This window comes from Trichosurus vulpecula, chromosome 7 (assembly GCF_011100635.1).
Source record: "Trichosurus vulpecula isolate mTriVul1 chromosome 7, mTriVul1.pri, whole genome shotgun sequence".
In the NCBI taxonomy this organism is placed as follows: domain Eukaryota; kingdom Metazoa; phylum Chordata; class Mammalia; order Diprotodontia; family Phalangeridae; genus Trichosurus; species Trichosurus vulpecula.
Genome location: NC_050579.1, coordinates 129450175 through 129461626, shown reverse-complemented (window position 1 = coordinate 129461626; position 11452 = coordinate 129450175).

The following is an 11452-nucleotide window of genomic DNA, read 5'->3' as shown; positions in this document are numbered from 1 at the left end:
CATCATTTGCATATGTTAAAGAGGGAAAGTAGGGCAAGTAAAAGAATATAGTTTAATCCTAAACTAAGACAAGGAAAATCTAATTAACTTCACTTTTGCTTCTGTATCCTTATTACCCTATTTATATAAACTGTATAACCTAGGAAAACTACGTAAAAAAACAAATATTGTAAACTAACCATGACTCTAGCAGGAGTGGAGGGAATGGTTACCCCTGCTCCTGCAACTGTATCAGTGTGAGTGTTCCCGTGAGCACTACACCCGCTCTCCCGGGGAGCGTAATAAAATGCCTTCCTCTGCCCACTCTGGTCCTGAATTCTTTGGGTGTGAATGGGCAAGTCACATGGATTTTCCTAAGGTCAAGTGAAGGGAAGCAACAGGCAGCGGAAGCTCGCCAGGCTTACTCCTGGATCTTGTCTTGGGGTGTCCTGTGATCCCCACTGCGGTGTTAAGAGGGCTACCACTCTGGATTCCCTTGGGGAACCCTGTGGTCTGCACGGCCTTCTTAAGGGGACATCACATGGGACTTCCAGCCCTGTCTCAGGAGCCTTGTGATCTTACTGCCATCCTAAGGGGCCATCACTTGGGTCTTCCTTAGGGTCTGACTCCTAGGAGGCCCTGTGATCCCCACAGATTAAGGGATGGCTACCACGTGGTCTTCCTCTGGGAGTCCTGTGGTCTGTACAGCCTTCCCTAGGGATTATCACAGGGTTCTTCTTCAGGACTTTGGCCCTGCCTAGGAAGTCCAGTGATCGCCAAAACCACGTTTCTCACAATTTGGGGGCTCGTCCCGGGATTCTGAAGACCCCAGGAAGGGTGAGTAAGATAGGGCAGAGGGAAGAGCGCTCCCGCTCACTGTTAGAGCGGTCCCACTGTCTTAAGCTGAAAATCCCCTGGAGGCTCTGAAGGACCCGAGACCTTGTTTGAACAAGAAGAGTGTGCAGACGAACGCAAAGGGAACGGCCGGAGACTGCGCAAGTCAGGTCACCTGAGCAAGGTAGGAACAAACGGGTAGTAGTACTGCCTTGTCAAGTCTGGGGGTTCTAGGTTGAGAAGTAAGATTTGCCTAGAACGGGAAATAAGAGCTCTAAGAAAAGGTACCTGGGGAGGATGGAAAGGATCCTCCTAACATTCCTCCTCCCGTTAGGAAGAATGTTGGCTAGCTGGGAAGACAATAAGTCGACCCAGGGAAAGTACAACTAAGTGGGGAGAATGGATTTCTCCTAGTGCTTGGAAGAAAAGCACTCGTGGGTCGACCCAAGGAAAGTGATTTGGTTTAATATTGGAAGTGAGTCTGAATGCAAATTCTAAATTGTTCAAGTGAAATGTCTGTCTAATGTTTTGTCTGTGCCTTTTTGTTCTATGTTCAGGTAAAAATGTTTAACTCTAGGAGACCTTTGGTATTAAAATAGTTAGATAAGGAATCAGAGCTGAAACTGCCAGTCGGGAGGACTGGGGGCTCTGAATTAAGGGTTGGTTAGATTCTAGAGGAAAAATCTGTGTATTTTGCATTGAGTTAGCCTATCTAACATCAGGCAAGTGTTTAAACTGTAGAGGAGAAGTAAAGGGGTCTGTATGAAAAACTGGATGACCACTTTAAAGAGGCTCAGTGGTCTGCTTAGAATGTGATTAAAAATTGTTGGTCATTTTTAAGTTTTAAGGTAAAAAGAAAGCAGCTGGGAAAAAGGAAAGCTGGGTGAGTATGTAATTTATTTATTTTAAATTTGGGTCAAGAGTAAGGAAAGAAAGATTGAAATTGGAAATATGGAGAGTAAAGTTTCAGTAAAGTTTGGGAAAATAAGAGAGATAGAAGGTAGAGATAAAAGGGGGGGGGTCGTAGAATGGCTTGAGACCACCTGGTATTCAGTCCACGTGCTCCTCTTGGCCACCCCCTCCCCCCACTCCATCTTAGAAGACTGGGTGTGTCAATTAGGATTAGTTAGTGCTTAGAAAGGTAGGCTCCCTTGCCCTCAAGGGGCTGCCAGGCCCCACCTAGGGAGGAGCCCTTAGAAAACTGAAAGGGATTTTTCCCTTTTATCAGAAGCAGCAGGCTGAAGGGGAAACTAAGAAATATTTTAGCTTGGTATAAAGAATGAGTGGGGGAATATGCAAGCCCATGTGGTCCTTAAGAGTCCAAAAAGTTTTTTTTTTTTTTGAGAGAAGTGCCCATGCCCCTTCCCCTCAAAAATCCTTAGAATCCTTAGGCATTTTGTTAATTGCCAGTATGCATAAGATGAATTTTGTAGAAAGCAGGGTGCCAAATTCAAAACTGGATGGTTCTTAAAGCAAATAATATGAAATGAAGTTTTCTTTTTTTTTATAAGTTTGACCAGGCAAATATTCCTAATAATAGGCAGAATTAATGTCCATACTCAACCTCCTGTTTATGGGAGAAGAAAAGGGTATGATTAGAAAGGCAGCCATGGAGGGATGAGAAAGGAGACCTCCAGGACCAGAACTGGTAGCTGTGGATAGAAAATTCCCAAATGAAGATCCAAGCTGGGATAACAATATTAAAGAACATCATAGGAATATGCAGGATCTTAGACAATTGGTAATAGAAGGGATAAGGGAAGCTGTGCCAAAATCACAGAATATAAGGCTTTTGAAATCAGGAAAAATAAAAAAAAAAAAAAGAATCTCCTTCTCAGCTCCTAGAAAGAATTAGGAGATATTCAGGATCCTGTTAAAGAGGTTAAATCAAAATAAAGGTTGTTAGTGAACCATTGGTTTCTGGGGGTGCTCAAGACCCCAAGGTGCCCACAGGCTGGGTCCTGCCGAAGGAATTCGGCTTGGGCCTTCTCGGCCAAGGGAGGCGATGGGGTTTGTTGGAGGTTCACCATGACGTGTTGTCTTGGGAGGTCCCACCCCTTTGCGACACCTGTCAGGCAGGCCAGATTTAGTCTAGTCTGAGCTAGATTGAATCTGAGCACCTTCAAGGAGGCAAGATGGAGATTATATACACAAAGATTGTAGGAGGCATTGAGGGGTGGTCTGGGGTGACTAGAGGAGGGCTTTAGGAAGGGTCTTGAGGAGGAGTCTAAGGAGGACGAGATGAGGTCAGACTCCAGCAACCAGGAGAATGGAATTGGGGGTTGGAGGTAGCTGAAGGCATGGATATTGATAGTATCAGGGGTGGGAAGTAGCTGGACAATAAAGAGCAAGGCTAGGTAGAGATTTAGGCCTAATGATAATGTAAGGCTTGTGGCCTTAGGGGAAAGCCAGATCTAGTTGGAAGATTCAAGGACAGTTCACGGGGGCTCCAGAGACTGTATTCCAGATTGAAGGGGGTTCCCAGGGACTGTGCCCTCATCACTGTGGCCCAAGGGATGCTAAAAGTAAAGTTTGTCACTAGGGTATGGCCAGATATAAATAAGAAATTGCACAAATTAGAGAGATGGAGTGAGAGACCAATAGGCGAATTATTGAGAGGCTCAGAAAGTATATGTAAGGCGGGAGGATGAAAGACAGAAACAGAAAGCTCAGGTCATGGCCAATACTATGAGGGAAATTATGGGGAAGCAAGAAGGAAGAGGGGATCATAAACAATCCTTAAGGGAGAATCTCAAAGGGCACAGGGCTTCAGGATATAGGAGAGATGTGGGTAAATGGGCAGGTAGGACAGTCTGTTACTATTGTAATAAAGGACATTTTAAGAGAGAGTGTCCTGAGTTAAGAAAGGAAGAACAGGTAGCTCCCCTCCTCACTTTTGAGGAAGAAGACTATTGGGGTCTGGGGTTCTTTCTCTCTAGACCCAGCTGAGAACCCCTAGTAAACCTAAAGTTTGGGGATCATAAAGAAGACATAATATTCTTGGTAGACAGGGACAGAGAGAACTTCCCTTTGTACACTACCCATTGGGGTAAAAATTGGGAGAAAATCCTCACCCTTAACTCCCATAACCTTTAGGATTTCCAGGTACTGATCTTAGACTGAACCCCTATCTATTGGAAGGGTCAACAGGTTGTTGCTCAATTTTTATATATATATCAGAAGTAATAGGACCAACAATTCCTATATGTGGTGACCTGGAAATGCAACTGATGTCATCTGAAATTTATTGTTTCTGTATTTCTAAAATTCTCTTAGATTATGAAGTTTGAGAAGACCATTGTGATTTTAATCTGAGTTTGATATATGTGAATTGGGTGCTTTTAAAGGATGTGATCAAAACTTGATAATTCTAAACTGTCATATTTGGTTTAGAAATGTATTTACCTAGACTGAAATGGGTAGTTCAAATTTTACATACATAATAATGTTTAGGGCATTATTACATTATGTTAGGGCCGCATTAGGTTAAGAAGTTGTCCAATTGCTATAACCTAAGCAAGTATTTATACAAAGGCCTTGTTGGGTCCTCCTGTCAATCCAGGATACATTGTGAACGGTTAGAAATGTGGCTTTATAAACTTTCTTATAATGCTAAGAGCATTGGGCCTTAGAAATGAAAATGTTACCACTAGCGATTAAAATAATTTCTCTTGTAATCTAGAGGTTAGATTAAGAATTACTTAGTTAAGAAATTGATGTTAAGTGGACCAAGGATTCCTAGATATTCAATCTTGTGTAAAGTTTTCAGGGTAGAGGGATTCCTATGGACAAAGGGTATGTAATGTATAGAAACTAAGTGTTCTCCCCATTACAGCACCTTTTTGACTAAAGAATTTTGTGATATCTGGAAATTGTGTAATAACAAAGAATTGAGTTGTTATAATACTTTGAAAAATACAGGGGTGTGATTTTCAAGGCTGTATCATCTAAAGATATATTTATGTATGTTAATCTGAAGGTTTATGGACTAATTGGTGATGGCACTTTGGGAATTTGAATTAATCCCAATGTTTAAAGGTTATTTGGCTTTAAGAAGGAGACACATCTCATTTTGGAGCTGTCCAAATAATTGTTCTTATAATTTTTAGAAGGCCTGCTGAATTTCTACCTGTAAGCTAATTGGTTGCAGTTCAAACCTATTGAGACTGGGTGCTGATTAAATCCTGGAAAGAAACTAAGCATCAGCCCAGCTGGGAGGGACCGTTCCAGGTACTTCTCACTACAGAGACCGCTATACGAACTGCTGAGAAAGGGTGGACTCATTACACCAAGGTAAAAGGACCTGTGGGGGAATCCCAAGACTGGACTATTAAGGACAATTCCGACCCCTTGAAGATTATTCTACACCGGAAGGGAGAGGGACACTGGGAGAGAACGGACTAAAAACCTTTGTATTAATATTGTTTCCATTATCTTGTTAATCACTCAGTATACACCAGCTTCAATGAAGGATGGAGGGATTATTCCACTAGTTGAAAATTAGGAATAGTGGGGATAACAGGGACAGTGGCATTTTTTTTTCCTTCCATCAGAATAAGGGGGGGAGGCATAAGGGAAAGCACAGGCTTATTTCTTCTGGAAAAGGTAAAAGAGAGCTAAAAATTAGTAAAGTTAGGTAACTTAAGGTAAAAATTAGGCAAGAAAATGATATCCAGACTCCTATTGTCCTGGTTACTTGGATCGCTCTGATCATCGGAGCCCCTATCTCCCCTCCATGGAAGGAGGAGAATAATTTAAGTCATTGACAGAACTTTTAATGTAACCAATTGTTGGATCTGTGGGGGTCCACAACAATTTGAAAATTGGCCCTGGGTACCTGTACCTCTGAGTCCGGCCTGGATCCTTAGTAATCGGTCTCTTCCATACCAGACCTAATGACCTCTTGTGGTATAAGGCTTATGAGTAAGGGTAATATAGGTCGGAATTTCTGGCACTCAGTAGCTATAGCAAGGTGTCAAGCAGAAAGAAAAACTAGTGGAATACTCCTGGATCCTTATAGACAGTGGGGATAGGATAATGGTTCTTATTTTGGACATTTTGATACTTTTTGGAGTAAAAGTAACAAAACAAGTAGCCCCCGGGTAGAAAAGTGTGAGTAGAGAAGGACAGAGCAGCTGTGGAGGTGCCAACATCGAAGGAATGGAACCCGGTCTTACCAAGGAGGGCCCTTGGGGTTCCAAGATAAGCAATATTATCCCTTTCTTTGGAATGCTTCCAAAATACACAAGACAGAGCAACCAGCCCTAAAAGGACATTATTGGATTTGTGGCCATACGGCCTATACCCATCTCCCTTTAAATTGGACAGGGGTGTGCTATGTGGGGTTGGTTAGACCAAAATTTTTCTTTTTAGCAGGACAAGAAGGGAACAAATTGGGAATACGGCTATATGACGATCTAATGCCCCAAAGTGAGAGGTTCAAGTGGGGGATAGAGACTTTCCTAACAGTCACCAGGGATGCCAATGGGTGGGGAGATGAGTGGCCCCCACAAAGAATTGTTCAAACCTATGGGCCTGCTACATGGGCCCAGGATGGGAGTTGCGGATACCGAACTCATCTGTGGTAGAGATTATCAACAACCAGACTGCCGAGGCATTGGACCTACTGGCTGATCAGGCCACCCAAACCAGAGAGGCTGTACTGCAACATAGATTGGTTCTTGATTATTTGCTAGCAGAAGAGGGAGGTGTTTGTGGGAAACTCAGCCTCTCTAGTTATTGCATAAAAATAGATGATAATGGACGGGCTGTAAAAGAAATTACTAATAGTATCAGGAAACTAGCACATGTCCCAGTTCAGACATGGACCAGTCCATTCGATCCTTCTTGGTTTGATTGGTTCAAGGGTTCCTAGTGGAAACAAATTATTGGAGTCTTCCTGCTAGCATTATGTGGCCTATTCTTGTTACCTCTATGTATACCCTGTATTATACAATTGGTTACCAAAACTGCCATTCAGGGTATGGGGGCGGTATATTTTAATGAAGGAGGGAGGGTAAAAATGTTGATTGTAAAAACAGATGATGAAGAATGTGAATTAATGTTCAAACAAATTGAGAATAGGAGTGAAAAAGAAGTGTGGGAGCAAAAATCCGAAAAGGGGGGGGTGGAAGAAGTTTTATGAGATAATATTAGTGAATCATCCCATAGACTAAGGCTGGGATATAAAGTTATATTTTATCTTTGTGGGATAGGGTCCTTAGATGTTTTAAAGTGATATAAGAGCAATTAGGTATTGATACAAATAGTGTAATTAATCCCTGGAACTAAATCAGAGACATTTTCAGTTTAGGGAAAGGAATTTCAAAGTAAGTCTCTTTAGGAGAGAAGTTGTAGAATAGTTATGTATTGATGGAAAAAGTTAAATGTGGATTTGAATTCATTCCATCATCTAAAACATAAAGAGAAAAATTATATGGTTCAATTCTTTCAGATCAGGTATAATTAGAGAAGAATAGAAAAATAGAGGAGAAACTGTTGCAAATGTGTTAGAGCAATAACTTATGATCTTAATGGGAAGATTTTACAAACAAGGGAGGAAATGCTTGCAAGCTATTTAGAGCTAGCTTTAAGGATGTTCCTGAAGCAATGTGACTTTATAGTCACCAATTATTGGAACTTGTCTTTAATGGGACTGTTAACTGACTGTTTTTCTGAGTCTAACTCCAGGTGTGAGTATCAAGGAAGGCTGACCCAAGATGGCAGCAGCCCTGTGGGAGGGCAGGCATGAGCTGCAGGTATGATTTCTTGGCAAAGTTGAGGGGGCAACTGTTCAGCATGTGCTGAGGTGGGACCGTCTTGACCTGATGCCTCAACCGAAACCTGGCAGACTAGGCCTGGCTCAATGCAGCTTGCAGTTTGACACAACCTCTGCCTGGAGTTGACAGGAAGCTGGGGAAAATATGGTCCCCTTACTCTAAGTCCCTACTCTCTTGGTGGCAAGTTTCTATAATCAGAAGGTTTTGTAAGTCTATTAAAATAATTGATTATGGAACATCTTAGATTACTCTAGGACTGGGACTAGTGTTAAATTAGGGTTTTTTTCTTGGAAATGGTATGGAGACAATTAGGTCAAGGGCTTGTGAGAATATTTTGTTATTTGGTTAGTATCATGCTTGTCTAAAGCTTTGTTACAGTTAGTAATGTTAAAAGAAGAATGGCTTGTGGTTTATTTCGTACATGCCATCAAAGAAACATGGCATGACTAAAAGTTTTATATATGTACTGTGTTAAGAATTGGTTATCTAATGTATTTAGGTAGGTGCTGGAGTCTGCTGTTAATTCCTTAGTGAAATATTATCCTCCTGGTGAGGAAATGTTAATGTAAAGTATGTTAAGTAAAGTATGTAGGGAGTTAATGTAAAGTATAAGGAACTGGGTTCTGATGTAAAATTTCTTAAACAGAACAACTGGTCAAGGTTCCAATTTTGAATTTGTAAAATGATTAGGGTTATAAGGATTAGAAATGGTAACTTAAAATTGTGCTAAGGTAACTTTTGTAGGAGAATGGAAAGAAAGCTGGTTCCTACAAGAAGGCAAGAAGAAGATGCTGGAGATGGCTGGAACAAATACCAAGGACCAGAAGACTTCACTGATGTTCCCTGCCAGACAGCTTATGGGAAGAGACTTTTGAATCTTAAAGGGACAATTGCATTATCGTTTTCTTTTGGGTCTCTGTATCTGTATTTACAAAGGGGACTGCCCCCTTTGATTTTTCAATGCGTCAATCAATCCTTCCCATATTTAAGGGGGTGATGATTAAGGAGAAAAATTCAGATGAGAAAGAGAGTAAGGGAATATTAAAAATGTGGAAACAAAAATTTGAATAAAAGAAGAGGGGGAAATTGTAAGAAATGGGAGGAGGAGTTTTGTTTCCACAGAACTAAAAGTGCGCTTCCCTGCCCTCCCCTACCCCAGCTTTAGCAGAGACCAGGCCTCAAGGTCGGTCAGGTGAGAGGTCAGAGGCTTGTACTCATGTGCATACTTTTTGAGAAGGCAGTCTGGGGAATTAGAGAGGCCAAACCCACTTGAACCTGTTCAAGCTTATCTAGGGTCTGGTCTTGGTCAAGAATCCAGGCCTACTGATTTGCATCATTTGCATATGTTAAAGAGGGAAAGTAGGGCAAGTAAAAGAATATAGTTTAATCCTAAACTAAGACAAGGAAAATCTAATTAACTTCACTTTTGCTTCTGTATCCTTATTACCCTATTTATATAAACTGTATAACCTAGGAAAACTACGTAAAAAAACAAATATTGTAAACTAACCATGACTCTAGCAGGAGTGGAGGGAATGGTTACCCCTGCTCCTGCAACTGTATCAGTGTGAGTGTTCCCGTGAGCACTACACCCGCTCTCCCGGGGAGCGTAATAAAATGCCTTCCTCTGCCCACTCTGGTCCTGAATTCTTTGGGTGTGAATGGGCAAGTCACATGGATTTTCCTAAGGTCAAGTGAAGGGAAGCAACAGGCAGCGGAAGCTCGCCAGGCTTACTCCTGGATCTTGTCTTGGGGTGTCCTGTGATCCCCACTGCGGTGTTAAGAGGGCTACCACTCTGGATTCCCTTGGGGAACCCTGTGGTCTGCACGGCCTTCTTAAGGGGACATCACATGGGACTTCCAGCCCTGTCTCAGGAGCCTTGTGATCTTACTGCCATCCTAAGGGGCCATCACTTGGGTCTTCCTTAGGGTCTGACTCCTAGGAGGCCCTGTGATCCCCACAGATTAAGGGATGGCTACCACGTGGTCTTCCTCTGGGAGTCCTGTGGTCTGTACAGCCTTCCCTAGGGATTATCACAGGGTTCTTCTTCAGGACTTTGGCCCTGCCTAGGAAGTCCAGTGATCGCCAAAACCACGTTTCTCACAATATCTTATACAATCTGTCATATGATCAGAAGGAGAGATCATTCAAGGGATAGCTGATAGCAAGAGGGAGGCCAGGGCTCAAATCGGTTCAATTTGCCAAACTCACTTAAGGTGAGTTAGGTATCATTTCAATCCCTGGGCTTCAGTTGCCTCAACTAATAACAAGAGGGTTGGACAAGAGAAATTAAAAATAATAAGTCACCATTTTTATAGGACTTACTATATGTCAGGCACTGTGCTAATGCTAATTGCTTTACAAATACTAACTCATTTGACCCTCACAAAAGCCCCCCAAGGTAGGTGCCATTATTATTCCCATCTTTCAGTTGAAGAAACTTTGGGAAACAAAGGTTAAATGAGTTGCCCAAGGCCACATAGCTAGTAAATCTCTGGGATCAAATATGAACTCAGGTCTTCCAGAATCCAAGCCCCACCCAGTTGCCTTTAAGCACTAGATCTATTATTCTAAAGTTCACTGTCAGGGCCAGTTGGCAGAACTGGGAACAGAAAGAATTTACAGAATTTCCTTTGTAACTCCTTCACATGCCTAGTTCTGCCCATTTGCTTGATAATGTATTTCACAGTTACATATGACTAATAGCTAACAACAACTAGCGTTGTATAGCATCTGCTTTATGCCAGGCACTGGGCTAAGCACTTTACAAATATTACCTCATTTGATCCTATAAAAACCCTGGAAAGTAACTGCTATTATGATGCCCATTTCACAGAAGAGGAAAGGTCCCATAGCTAGCAGGTGTCTGAGACTGGTTTGAATTCAGTTCTTATGAACTCTAGGACCATCTATCATGCCTCCTAATTGTTTAATAACGTATCCAGAGCTGGAAGGGATCTCAGAGTTCATTTAATCCAACCCCTTGATTTTACAATTGAGGCAAGTAGGATCGAAAGAGGTGAATGAATGTCAGAGGCAATATTTAAACCTAAATCCTCCCACTTCAGAACTGGTGTGTTTTCTGAATAAATGAATAAAAATTTAAATCAGCCAGTTTAGTCATGGGGAAGGCTCTGTCCCAGTGAAACTCCCTGGGAACCTTCCTTCCTCCATGCCCAAAGTCACAGAACTTCCCAGGCAATATAGAATTTCCCTTTCCTAATCAGCTCCTTTGCCCTGTTTTCATAACTTCCCTAAGGGCCTAGGGGCCTGAGGAACAATTTTCTTCTTCCATATGATGAGGGCATAGTCTCTGGGAACCCCTCGGACCCTTGAACTCTCCTGGAATCTTCCCACTCGACCTGGCCTTGGCCTGAGGCTATAACCATTAAGCCCAAATGCCTACCTTGCCCAGTCCTCTATTGTCCAGCTGTTTCCCACCCTTAATCCTGTTTCCCATCCTTAATCCTGATCAAAATATCTATACCCTAGCTCTGTTACCCTAGCCCTTTATGGTCTGTCATTTCCATATAGCCTTCAGCTATTTCCCCCACCCTGGAGTCTGACCTCATCCCAGTCCCTTCAAGCTCCTCCTTAGACTCCTCCTTAAGTCCCTCCCTAGACCCCTCCTCTGATCACCCCAGACCACCCCTCAATCCCTCCCACAACCTTTGTGTATATAATCTCCATCTTGCCTCCATGAAGGGGTCAGATCCAATCTAGCTCAGATTGATCTGGCCCTCTTTCTTTACAGGTGCCGCAAGGGGTGGGATGTCTTGGGGCAGGCCTATTTGGCTAGCTCTTAAACTTTATCTTTTCCCTTGGCTGAGAAAGCTTGAGTCGAATTCTTTCAGCAGGA